This window comes from Nannospalax galili, unplaced genomic scaffold (genome assembly GCF_000622305.1).
Source record: "Nannospalax galili isolate Female #2095 unplaced genomic scaffold, S.galili_v1.0 scaffold290, whole genome shotgun sequence".
NCBI lineage: Eukaryota > Metazoa > Chordata > Mammalia > Rodentia > Spalacidae > Nannospalax > Nannospalax galili.
In genome coordinates this window covers 2966675-2979744 of record NW_008331486.1, presented here as the reverse complement: position 1 = coordinate 2979744, position 13070 = coordinate 2966675, and the positions used below count along the sequence as shown (strand labels likewise).

The 13070-nt window shown below is 40.7% G+C and overlaps 1 protein-coding gene across 1 annotated transcript in view; it reads right to left on the bottom strand.

The window, feature by feature from the left end:
* The window catches only part of Gapvd1 (GTPase activating protein and VPS9 domains 1), a 105692-nt gene that overhangs the window by 92200 nt on the left and 422 nt on the right, over positions 1–13070 (bottom strand).

Here is a 13070-nt window from a genome sequence, read left to right as displayed (position 1 = left end):
AGTGCAACCAATTATGACTAGTAATAATCAGATGCATAGAGATTAAAGATACATGTGCAAACGTGTGTTAGCATTAAAAATGTAGAAAACAGCATATCTTAAAATGAAGTAGAGATGTTCTTTAAAGGGTAAAAACTCATTCAATTTTATGTCTTACAGGGTTTATTTATACTGAGTTCAATATTGTATAACCATATTAATTCAACTGTGAGCCTAACTATTTACAGCCACTTTTGAAAAAGATGTATCCTTGCTCTGGAAATTGTTACCGAATATGTTAAAGCTGTAATGAAATGCTTCTTTTAATCATGTGGTTATTAAATTAAAAAATAAAAAATAAAAAAGCAGACCGAGTGCAGGCCAGAGAAGCAGGCCAGTAAGCACCACTCCTTCATGGTCTCTTGTTTCGGCTTCTGCCTCCTGGTTACTGCCTTGAGTTCCTGCCCTGGTTTCCCTCAATGATGAACTGTGGTTAAGATATATAAGCCAAATAAACTCTTTCCTCCCCAAGGAGAAACTAAACTATAACAATAATGCATTCTGGTTACTCTCCCTCATATACCTTTTCTTACCTCTCTCCCATTCCTATCAACACCCCCACCCAACAGTCCCTTTCCCAGATTCATGACTTTTGGCTTATTTTGTGACCCACTTAGTTTAACTTGATATTAAGTTTTACTAGAACATCACTATGTCATTTATTTACATATTGTTTGTGGCTATTTCCATGGTTGCAAAGGTATAAATAGTTGTCAGAGCCAGGCGTGGTGGCGCACACCTGTAGTCCCAGCACTTGAGAGGCAGAGGCAGGTGGATCTCTGTGAGTTCAAGGCCAGCCTGGTCTACATAGTGAGTTCTAGGACAGCTCAGGCTACAGGGAGACCCTGTCTCAAAAAGACCAAAAAAAAAAAAGTTGTCAGAGTTGTCTATAGTCCATTTGAACCCCTACAGAAAAAGGTTGCCAGCCTCTAATCAAGTCTATCTCCTCTAAGGAAGAGCATGGGGAAGAAACACAAGCAGATGGGGTAGAAATTATGAATGTAAATATATTAGAAGTTCCAAGGAGATACACATAGTACAAATGTCAACAACAGGACATAGTGGCACACACCTGTAATCCCAGCACTTGGGAGGTGGAGGCAGGAGGATCAAAAGTTCAAAATCATCCTGAGCTACACTGCAAGTTTGAGTTAGTGTAGGCTACACAAGACCTGTCTTAAGATACAGGTGTGGCCCAACAAAGACAGGTGGCTCTGAGTTCCAGGCCTGTCAGGGCTACATTGTGAGACCCTGTCTCAAAAAAAAAAAAAAAATTATTTCAACTTTATGTGGGTTAAGAATCACACTTCATATTTTTCACAACAATTTTTCATTAAAAGCATCCCAATTTAATGATATATCTACTATATTAAACTTTAGTAGCTAGAGTTCTAGTAAGCAATTATCTGGCTCACTCTCTTCTCTCTCTGCAGAAATGGGTATTGCACTTGCAATCCTGTTAGCTGTTGACATTTGTAATACAGGTATCCTCCATGTAACCGCTAATATACTTGGAATTCACAAATTACATTTGCACTTGCTAGGCAAACACTCTACCACTGAGCTATATCCTCGGCCTAATAGCCCTTAATTAACCTAATAAATTCAGAAACAACGATAAAAGAATGAATGAGAGACCACTTCCTACTTGTTTATTTAATTTAGGGAATAGTCAATAAAGTGGAGAAGAAACTAAAACTGAAGTAGATCTAAGGAGTGCTGGCAATATGACCTCCTCACTTCACCAAAGTTAAGATAATGTCCTTATCTATCCCACACAGAAAATTGTAGGACTATAAAGCATAAATGACTGCACAATGTGGTAAATTATTATTGGCAATGAAAACTCTGTGTAGTTTTTAATGCTTTCACTATGACAATTAAGATAAACTACAAATTCTTAACATGGCAGAATTGGTGGAAACAAAACTTTTCAACAAAATGAGAAATATTAAGGTTATCAGCTAAAGCACTGGGGCTGGAGAGATGGCTCAGCGGTTAAGAGCACTGGCTGTTCTTGCAGAAGACCTGGGTTTGATTCCCAGAACCCACATGATGGCTAACAACTGTCTATAACTCCAGTTCCAGGGGATCTGACCCCTCTCTTCCTGCTTCCCAAGGCACTGCATAACACACGTGCACTTACATGTAGGCATAACACTCATACACATTAAAAAATAAAATTTAAAGAAATTTTAAGTATGATTTTCCCTTAAAAAAAAACTAGAGTTAAGACAATTTAACATGATCCCTACACTTGATTATATATGTGTGTGTGTGTGTGTGTGTGTATGTGTGTGTGTGTGTGTATTGCTTCTTGAGAGGGTCTTATGTAGACTAGAATGGCCTCAAACTTGATATGCAGCTTAAGATGACCCTGAACTTCTGATCTTCCTGATTCCACCTCCCCAGTGCTGGGATTACAGGCATGGGTCGCCATGCCTGGTCAGTTTGTGCTGTGTTGGGAATCAACACTATGGCCTCTTGCATGCTAGGAAGCACTCTATCAACTTAGCCAAATCTCTAGCCCCAGGGGCCTATACTTGTAAAATATTAAAAGTGAAACTAAGTACCAACTATGTGCGATCAAAGAATACTACTAGTAATATTGTATGCCTCATGGCCTTTGAAATTTAAGAATAAAGTATCACTTGAAAATATTATTTAATTAAAGATAATTCAACTAAAATGTACACAATGAGGGCTAAAGAGATGGCTCAGAAGTTAAGAGTACTGGCTGCTCTTACAGAGGATCTGGGTTCAGTTCCCAGCACCCAGATGGCAGCTAACAACCATCTGTGATTCCAGTTCCAGGGAATCCCATGCCCTCTTCTGACCTCTTCAGGCAGTGCATGACACTGGTGCACTTACATAAATGTAGGCATTACACTCATACACATAAAATTTTTAAAATATCAATTAAAAGGAAAATGGTAATACAGAAATTTCATTACACAAATTTCCATAACTTTCATACATTTTGCACCAATTTCTGTATGTAGGAACAAGGAAAATCTATTTCCTAGCCAAAGCTGTGTAAGAAAAGGTAGGTTTCTATTTCTTGGGTTTTCTGCAGTGCAGGAGATTCAATCCAAAGCCTCATATATGACAGGCAAAGATTTTACCACTAAACAATACACTTAGCCATGAAAAGGCAGCTTTTATATTAACTTTCATCTAACAGCAAACCTTGTCTTAAGCCACTAGAAGTAGTTATAGTTGAGCAACAGCACAGTGGCACATGCCAGTAATTCCAGCATTCAGGAGGCTGAGGCAGATGAATCCTGAGTTTGAAGTCACCCTGAGCTATAGATAGATCCTGTTTCAAAAAGCCAAGGTCTGGCATAGGGATACAACTCAGTAGTAGAATGCTTGTATAGGTTCAAACCCCAGCAACGAACACCAAAAAAAAAGTAGCCAGGGACTGGAGAGATAGCTCAGTGGTTTAGAGCACTGGTTGCTCTTGCAGAAGGCATTGCATGACACTGGTGCATGACACTGGAGAATTGCTACAAGTTCAAAGCCAGCCTCGGTTACCAGTTAAGAGCCTGTCTAACTGTATCAAGAGAGTGAGAAAGAGAATGTAAGTAAGAATGAGTGAAGTTAGAAGTTTTAACTGACTAGTGCATTAAAGAGCACTAAGAGCATGGGTGCTTAGGAAATCGAAACAATGGTTGCAAGTTTGCATTTGGTATCAACTTAGGTGCCTAGTCACTACCATATAATTAGGAAACACTTCTGTAACTTTCGATTTTATTTTTGGTGTTAGGGACTGAACCTATGACCATTATACATGCTAACCACATGTTATACCAAGGAGCTACACCTCCAGTCCAAAAGACAAGTACTCTTTCTTTTTTTTGAGACAGAGTCTCCCTGTAGCCTCAGGTGGCCTGGAGCTCACTAATTAGAACAGGTTGGCCTTAAAGTCAGAGATCCGCCTTTCTCTGCTAGGATTAAAGGCATGCGTGACCACCCCCCGCCAGTGCCCTTTTTAAAAAAATTACAATTATGTATTTATGGGTTGGGCAAATGCCATAGCACACATGTGGAGTTCAGAGGGCAGCTTTCAGAAGTCAGTTCTCTCTTTTAGTATGTGGGTTCAAGGGCTCAAACTCAGATGGTCAGCCCTGGCGGCAAGTACCTTTACCCAGTGACTAGAATCCAGTTATATCCAGTTTCAGAATTCATTATGGGCCACACATATACCCCAAGTTTTTTAATTACTAAGTCATTCATTCACCTCCCAACTATGAGTGATTTAATGTATGGTCAAGGTTACCACTTATAATTGCTAGCATTCGGGAGGCAGAAGCAGGCAGACCTCTATGAGATAGAGGCCAGACTGGTCTACATAGTAAGTTCCAACTGGGGCTAGAGGGAGACCCTGTCTCAAAAAGATCAAAAAAAGGAGCTAGAAAGATGTGTCAGCGGTTAAGAACACTGGCTGTTCTTGCAGAAGACCCGGGTTCGTATCCCAGTACCCACACAGCAGCTAACAGCTGTCTGTAACCTCAGTTCCAGGGGATCCAACAGCCTCTTCTGACCTCTGTGGGCACTGCATAACATGGGCGCACTTACCTACATGCAGGCAATACACACATACACATAAATATAATAAAATATTTTTTAAAAATAGTTAAAATAGCTGGGAGTGGTGGTACACGCCTTTAATCCCAGCACTTAGGAGGCAGAAGAAGGCGGATCTCTGTTGAGTTCGAGGCCAGCCTGGTCTCCATGGTGAATCCAGGACAGCTGGGACTACAGGGAGACCCTGTCTCAAAAAGACAAAAAAAAAAAGTTAAAATAGCCGGGCATGGTGGCACACGCCTTTAATCTCAGCACTCAGGAGGCTCTCAGAGGCAGGGGGATCTCTGTGAGTTCAAGGCCAGCCTGATCTACATAGTGAGTTCCAGAATAGCTGGGGCTACAGGGAGACCCTGTCTCAAAAAGGAAAAAAAAAAAAAGCCACCATATTTTATGTTACGTACGTTCAATCACAATATAGAAACACTTGGCCCTGCAAAATGCAATGTAGAAATGGGTAACAGGAACTTTCACAATTAGGTAAATCTCTAATAATTTTATTATTCTAAAATAATGTCAAATCTAAGTTTCTCCAATTCAGCTATTTCTAGTAACTCACTGATTGAAAAATATAAATATACACACACACAAAACACACCTTTTTTTGAAATCAGGATTAACCAAGTAATGAAGAAAAATCTAAAATCATCAGTGGTATAGTTTGTCTAGCACTCTTTATGCTCAAAATTTGATCCTCAAACACCAAAAAAAGAAAAAACAAAAATCCAGAACCTTCCGCAAATTTCTGAGATTTCCCCACCCACATGCTTAAGGAAGCTTTGATCCCCCTGGATAAAGTTGACCTCTTCCAGAAATACAATGGGTTTACAAAATACCTAAACACAAAGCAGAAAGAGAACCCTGACCTTTGGCTGAATTTTTGCCAAGTCAATAAAGCCTGTTTCAAGGCCCAAGAATGTACTCTCTAAAGCAAGCAAGGAAAACAAGGTGTGGTGACTCACAGCTGTAATCCCAGCACTCAAGAGGCTGAGGCAGGGAGATCTCTGCAAGTTCCAGCCTTGCCTGGGCAAAGCAGTGAATTCCAGGTCAGCCTAGGCTACAGGAGACCCTGCCTCAAAAAAACAAAAACAAAAACACAAGCTGGACACAGTGGCCGCATGCCTTTAATCCCAACACTGGGGAGGCAGAGGCAGGCTGATCTCTGTGAATCTGAAGCCAGCCTGGTCTACATATTGATCTCCAAACCAGTAGGGGCTACAGGGAAATGCTGTCTCAAAATAATAAAATAATAATAATAATAGTAATTGCTTGGGAGGGTACTATTTGACTCTGCTCCTCAAGAGTGCTTCTATCTCTTGGCTAGTTTTTATCTTTTCAATTCTCAAACAGAAAAGACCCAGTTCAAACCTTTCAAGGAGTCACAGAAAATAATTAATAAAACATAAATTAGCAAGTAAAAAATGAGGCCTGAACATATTTGACGTCATGCTTTCTGCAGGTCTCTGCACGGGCCCACTGGCATTCTACAGGAGCAAGACCAAGCAAGCACCATTCTGGACAGACATCTTAGATAATAAGCAGACATCATATCTGGTTTCATAGTTACAAGAGCATGAACAGAGCCTTACATTAAGAAAACAGCTTATGCAGCCCAGTAGCAGAACGTCTGCCTAGACTTGTCTAACATTCATGAGGTCCTGAGTTCAACTGAGTTCAACGGAGTGTGGGAGGAGAGACCCGACCACATAGTGTTTTTGATTTTTTGTTGTTTTGTTTTATTTTGAGACAGAGTCTCATGTGACACAGGCTGGCCTTGAATTCCTGGTTCTCTTGCCTACACTACCAAAGTGTGTGGATTATAAGTGTGTATCACCACATTTCTTTCTAAGTTATGCTTTGCTTTGCTTTCAGATAAAAATATTTATCAGATATTTGAGTCTTTATCATACTCAAAAAAAAAAGAAAAGAAAATAAGAGACTACTACAAAGTCTATAAATTTTGGAGTTATTTTTACTGTATTATTATTGTGTATGTACGATGTGATATGTGAAAGGACATTCACATGGAGGTCAGAGGACGACTGTGTGAAGCTGATTCTCTCCTTCTACTGTAACATGAGTCCCAGGGATTGAACTCAGGTTGTTAGGCTTGGGTGGCGAGCACTTTACCCACTGAGCCACATCGATAGCCCTGGTTTTTTTTTTGGGGGGGGGTAGGTTTTTTTTGTTTTGGTGATTGTTGTTTCGTTTTGTTTTTTGAGATAGGGCCTTCCTGTAGCCCCAGCTGGCCTTGCTCTCACAGAAAGCCTCTGCTTCCCCAGTTCACCTGCACCATTGATTGATACATATTAAACATGAGAAGTTGAAGTACCTACAGATACTCACATTCCTCTCATTAGTGCACTACAAAGTTCAAAACTGGGTTTCAACTTGGGAGCAAAACAGAACTGTTACTTCTGGAAATACTTTTATAAAATCATAATATTAAGTGGCCTGGTGGCACATACCTTCAATCTTAGCCCTTCAGAGATAGAGGCAGGAGAATTAGAAATTCAAAGCCAGTCTTGGCTACACAGTGATTTCCAGGCTAGCCTGGGCTACATGAGATCCTATCCAAAAAAAAAAAAATTTAAGGCTAGCAAGATGGCTCAGTAGGTAAAGGTGCTTGCTGAAAAACCTGATGAGCTGAGTTCAAGCCTCAGATCCCAAATGGTGGAAGGAGAGAATATTGTTCTGCAAGTTGTCCTCTGACTGCCACATGCATACTGTGGCATGTACACACATATATACACAGCATAAATTAATGTAACATATTCTTGTAATTTAAGAAATAAAGTCTGGAATGTGGAACCATATTTGGTGTCACAGGCCTATAATCCCAGCTATTTGAAAGGATGAGGCAGGACCTCAAATTCAAGGGAAGCCTGGACAACTGAGTAAAATCTATTTCAAAATAAAACACAAAAAGAGGGTTGGGGGATACAAGCTCAGTAGAGAGGTTGCCTACCATGCAAAAGACCCTAGGTTTAACCCCTAATAGCCTTCAGAAGTACTTGTATTGAGAAATTAGCCAAGGATGGGCTTGTAATCCCAGTACTTGGGTGTGGTCTCCCTAATTGCTGCTACAAGTTCAAGGCTAGCCTAGACTACAAAGTGAGATCCTAGCTCAAGAAAATAAAAAAAAAGGGGGGGGGGGGGATACTGGGGGGATGGCTCAGTGAATAAAGTGCTTGCCATGCAAGCATGAGAACCCAAATTCAATCCCAGCACCCACCTAAAAAGCCTGGTGTAGTGACACATACTTGTAATCCTGGCACTGGAGAGGAAGTGACAGGAGGTTTCAGGAGCTCACTGCTAGCTAGTCTAGACAATTGGTGAGCTCAGTGAGAGACCTTGTCTCAAAAATAAGGTAGAGGGGCTGAAAAGATGGCTCAGCAGTAAAGAGCACATACTGCTCTTTCAGAGAACTCAGAGTTTGGTTCCCAGCACCCATGTCAGGTGGCTCACAACTGCCTGTAAATCTAGGTCCAGGGGATTCAATGCCTTTTTCGGGCCTCCACAGGCACCTGCACACACAGCTACACATACATACACATACACAAAACGTCTTTAAAGGGCATGGTGGTGCACACATTTAATCCCAGCACTTGGGAGGCAGACAGGCTGATCGCTGTGAGTTCAAGATAGCCAGCTCCAGGCCAGCTAAGGCTACAGGAAGACCTAAAAAATAAAAAATTTATTAAAAAAATTTTTTTTAAGTAAGATTCCCCAAACCCAGTCCAAAGGCAGGAAACAGAGAATAGAAAGAGAAGGCATAAGGGATAATCTAGCACTTCTTTTTTTAATATTTTATTTATTTTTATTTTATGTGTATGAGTGTATTGCCTGCATGTAGGTAAGTGTACCCATGTCATGCAATGCCCATAAAGGACAGAAGAGGTTGTTGGATACCCTGGAACTGGAGTTACAGACAGCTGTTAGCTGCCATGTGGGTGCTGGGATACGAACCCAGGTCTTCTGCAAGAACAGTCAGTGTTCTTAACCGCTGAGCCATCTCTCCAGCCCCAATCTAGCACTTCTTTTCAGCTTCCCAGAAATAACTGTTAACATCACCATTTTCCCTCCGTGTGTGCGCGTGTGCGTGTGTGTGTATGTATGTGTTTACTGGGATTAAACCAGACCCCTCATAGCACTAGACAACTGTTGTACCACTGAGCTATATTCCCAGTCCTGCTTTTGTTTGGGGTTGAGGAGGGGAAATTACACATACCACCTCCCATCCTTAACCCTTAAAAATATCATGAAATCACAGGGCTGGGCTCATTTCAACTTCAATGGGTACCTGTACCAATTTACACTCTGCCAGATGTTTCTAAAATTACCATTTTTGCCACATCGTCACCAAATAGTCAGACATTAAAATGTTTTAATCAATCTGATGTAAAGAACATAGCACCATTTATTTCAATTTGCATTTATTTAATTACTAATCAATTATAATGATTATAATTCAATGATACTAACACTAATGTACCTTCTAGAACCACTTTTCTTCTTTTTTGGCAAAGGCAAATTTATGTCCCTCAGCATATAAAATAGGAAATTAAAAAACAAAAGAAACAACAACAAAAAAAAAAAACCAGAGCTGGAGAGATGATTTAGAGGGTAAAGGCATTTGTCAACAAACCTGATGTGCACACACACACTTGCACGTGCACGCACACACCCACACACATACACACATGTAAATACACATGTGAAAACATTCATTTTTAAAAAGCACTCTGAAAATTCAGACAAGTTCCAGGGTAGTCTGGAGTCTCTATTCTCAAAAACAAACAAAAAAATAAACCTCGGTAGAGCAAGAACTTCACCTACAGACCCCCTTTCCTTTCATTATATGATCACGATCATTTAAGTTTAACTAAAATCATGTGCTAAGAAGTAGTTCCTTGGCTGGGTGTGCCTTTAAATCCAGCACTTGGGAGGGAGAGGCAGGCCTGGTCTACATAGAGTTCCAGGTCAGCCAAGGCTACACAGTGATACCCTGTCTCAATATAATGACTATATATGAAATATAGAAGTATAGAAGTACTATACAATATTTGTGAAGTAATTTCCTGGATGAGCCAGGCATGGTGATGTATCTTGTAATCCCAGCATTCAGAAGGCTGAGCAGGATAGGGAGTTAAAGGCCAGCCTGGGCTACAGTGGAAGACTAAGACGGGGGAGGGGGGATTTAAATTTAAACGAAAAGGCTATAATAATTCAAATTAGTTTGCATAGTACTATTTGTAAGATCTGAAGAAAAAAAAAAAAAAGATGTGCTTTACTCCTGGAAATAAAAATCTTAGCTCCTATACACTAACTCAGCAGAGACGGGGACATAGCTCAGTTGGTAGAATAGTCACCTAGCATGCATAAAGCCCTGGGTTGGATCCCTAGCTCTGCATAAACCTGCATAAACGAGCATGATAGTGCACGCCTATAATCCCAGCACTGGGGAGGTGAAGGCAAGCAGATCAGGTGCTCAAGATCATCCTCAGCTACATATCAAGTTGAAGGCCAGCATGAGATACATGAGACCTTATCTCAGAAAAAGAAAAAAGAAAACAAGGGAAAATTAGCTCATTTGTCCATCGACCATTTACTGAGCACCTGTTTTGTGCCAGCCCTTATTCACAGAAGTAAAGACAGATTCCCTTATTGTCGTAGAGGTGACAAATAAATAAGGAATTAAAAACAAAGAATGACAGAGGCGGTAATGCAAAGGCAAGAAAGTGAAGGGAAGACTTCTCCCGGGCAGAGACTTCTCTGATTACGCTCAATTCAGCATAAACTCTCCCAGTGTCAATCATCTGCTTCATTAAACTGCTTCTTCATCTTTTCATTATTATTTTATTTCCTGAAAAAGTGTGGCACAGTGGTTTCTATTATTACTGTTATTTTGGAAGGGAAAACTATCTCACACAAGACAGGAGTTTCTCAAGTGCAAACTTTGAGTCATACATCATAATGAGAAACTATGAAGTAATTTGTGAGACAACTAATGCCAAAATGAAACAGAACGGCCAGGTGGCCCAAGCCTGTAGTCCCAGTACGCCACTGGCTGAGAAAGGAGAAGTACCAGTTTGGAGCCAGTCTAGGCTACATAGTGAGTTCAAGACCACCCCAGGCATCTTAGTGAGATCCTGTCTCACAATGGAAAAAAAAAAAGAGCGGGGTAAATGCAGTTCAGTAGTAGACTGCCCAGTGTGACTGCAGCTGAGTTCAAGCTTCAGTACCTACAATTAGCATCAGAACAGTAAGAACTTGAAACAGAATTTCCAACTCCATAGAACCTGTATACTTACTTCCTGTCATATGTGAAGAAAAGAATAGCAACAACAGAAGACAGATTAAAGAGAGAAAAACAGAGGTGTATCTTCCTGTTTAAAAACCGTACCATCTTCATGATTTTAAGAAATCCAGAAAAACAGGGCTAGCTACATGGCTCAGCAGTGGGGCTCTTGCTTAGCATGTGCAAGGTCCTAGATTCCAACCCACAAACAATAAATAAAGTTCATTTATTAACAAAAGAAGAGCAAGAGGAGGGATGGGGAGATTGCTCAGTTGGTAAAGTGCTTACCACACAAGCATGAGTTCAGATTCCCAGCATCCACATAAAAAGACAATACAGCACAGCACCTGTTAATTCCAGCACTGAAGCAGAGACAGGAGAGCCAGTGGGGCTTGCTGGCTGGCCAGTAAGAGATCCCATCCCCCTCCCCAAAAAAAGAAGGTGGAGGGGTGGAGAGATGGCTATTTTTGCAGAGGACCTGGGTTCAGTTCCCAGTGCAAACAGTTCTAGGGAATCCAACGCCCTTTTCTAACCTCCTCAGGCGCCAGGCATGCACAAGGTGCTCTTTTATACATGTAGGCAGAACACTCATACACATAAAAATAAATTAAAAAAAAAAAAAAGTGGAGAGGAAGACCTCCAGTATCAACCTCTGGCTTAAATAGACACATGCACACACATGAACATGTGCACACCCAAACAGACACACAGACACACACACACAAAGAAGAAAAAAGAAAAGAAAGTCAGGGCTTCAGTTGCTTAGAAATATGGGGACGCCTCAGCACAAAAGTCAAAAGGCCAAAATATTCACTTCCCTTTCTTCATCACTTTTTTTTGCTGATTCCCCAGTAGGGCTGGATGAAATATCTATGGTCTGGTCTATCTTTCAAAACTACTAGTGTAGTGTAATTAATACATTAAAAAAAAAAAAAAAAAAGGTGTGGTGACATACAACTACAATCCAAGCACTTCAGAGGCAGAGGTAGGAGGATCACTGTAAGTCTGAGGCCAGCCTGGTCTATACCTAGTGAGTTCCAGGTCAGGCAGGGCTACAGAGTGAAATCTTGACTTAAAAACAATTATTCTGATCTCATCTAAATCTTTTGTCTTTGATAGCAATTTCTTTTGCATCTATACTATGGTCTTTTTTTTTCCCATTCTGTCTGCTTTCTTACCTAATGATGCAAATATTTTTCCAGGTACTTATAAATCCCCCAAAGCTTATTTCTGTTTCAGGAATCTTTAACTATTTTATGCCATGGACACTGATACACTGGTGAAGCTTGTGGTCCCTTCTCAGGTTGCTTTTAACGCATTAATACACCTAAGTGCAAAGGAAATGTATTGTACTGGTATATTATGAAATGAAAACCTGACATGTACAATTCTATCATATAAAATATGTAACAGCATTTCTCACAAATTGAAAGAAATTCATCGATAAACACAAATGCTACTTTGAGTTATCTGCATCAACTGTAAATGTGACACAAAAATATTTTAATTTTTATTGGTGATAAACTCACAGAAATTGCTAATACTATTGCCATCTGTTACCTGCTTTCATAATATAAAGAAACTAAGTTTCATTTACTGGTTAGTAAAAATAAAAGTGTAATTTTACCCTCATTCTAGTTAAAGGACTCCTTACATTCTATCCACATTAAATTCATTGACAAAGCTCAGGTTGAAAACTCTACTTCCAAACCTTCCTCTGTTCTGCTCAAACTCAAATTTTTTATTTCATTAAGTCCTATTTTATTAAATTTCGAGGTCAAAACAGAGTTCTCCTACCTCTAGCCTGAATACCTCACCGTGTCTCCCTGTTTTTATGCAGAATTTTGCATAGACTCCTGTGCGTCCCTGAGGTCTGCCTAGCCAGCACCCACGACAATTCAGCCAGTCAATAAAATGCTAACTTGAAGGAGAGATGGGAGCAAACACTTCCAGACCACCACCAGCAAGTGTTCAGATGCCAAGCCCACCACGCGCGTTTACGGTGCGCGGTGACCACTGTCCAGCGTGTCAGGAGTCCTCGAGGGCGAAGCCTTCCCCGCTGCCTGGCCTCCGGGCTCCGTGGTACCTGCGTCGGGCGGCCAGCAGCGATCCCGCGTCCTTTCCCGCCGCGTCCCCGCCTGCC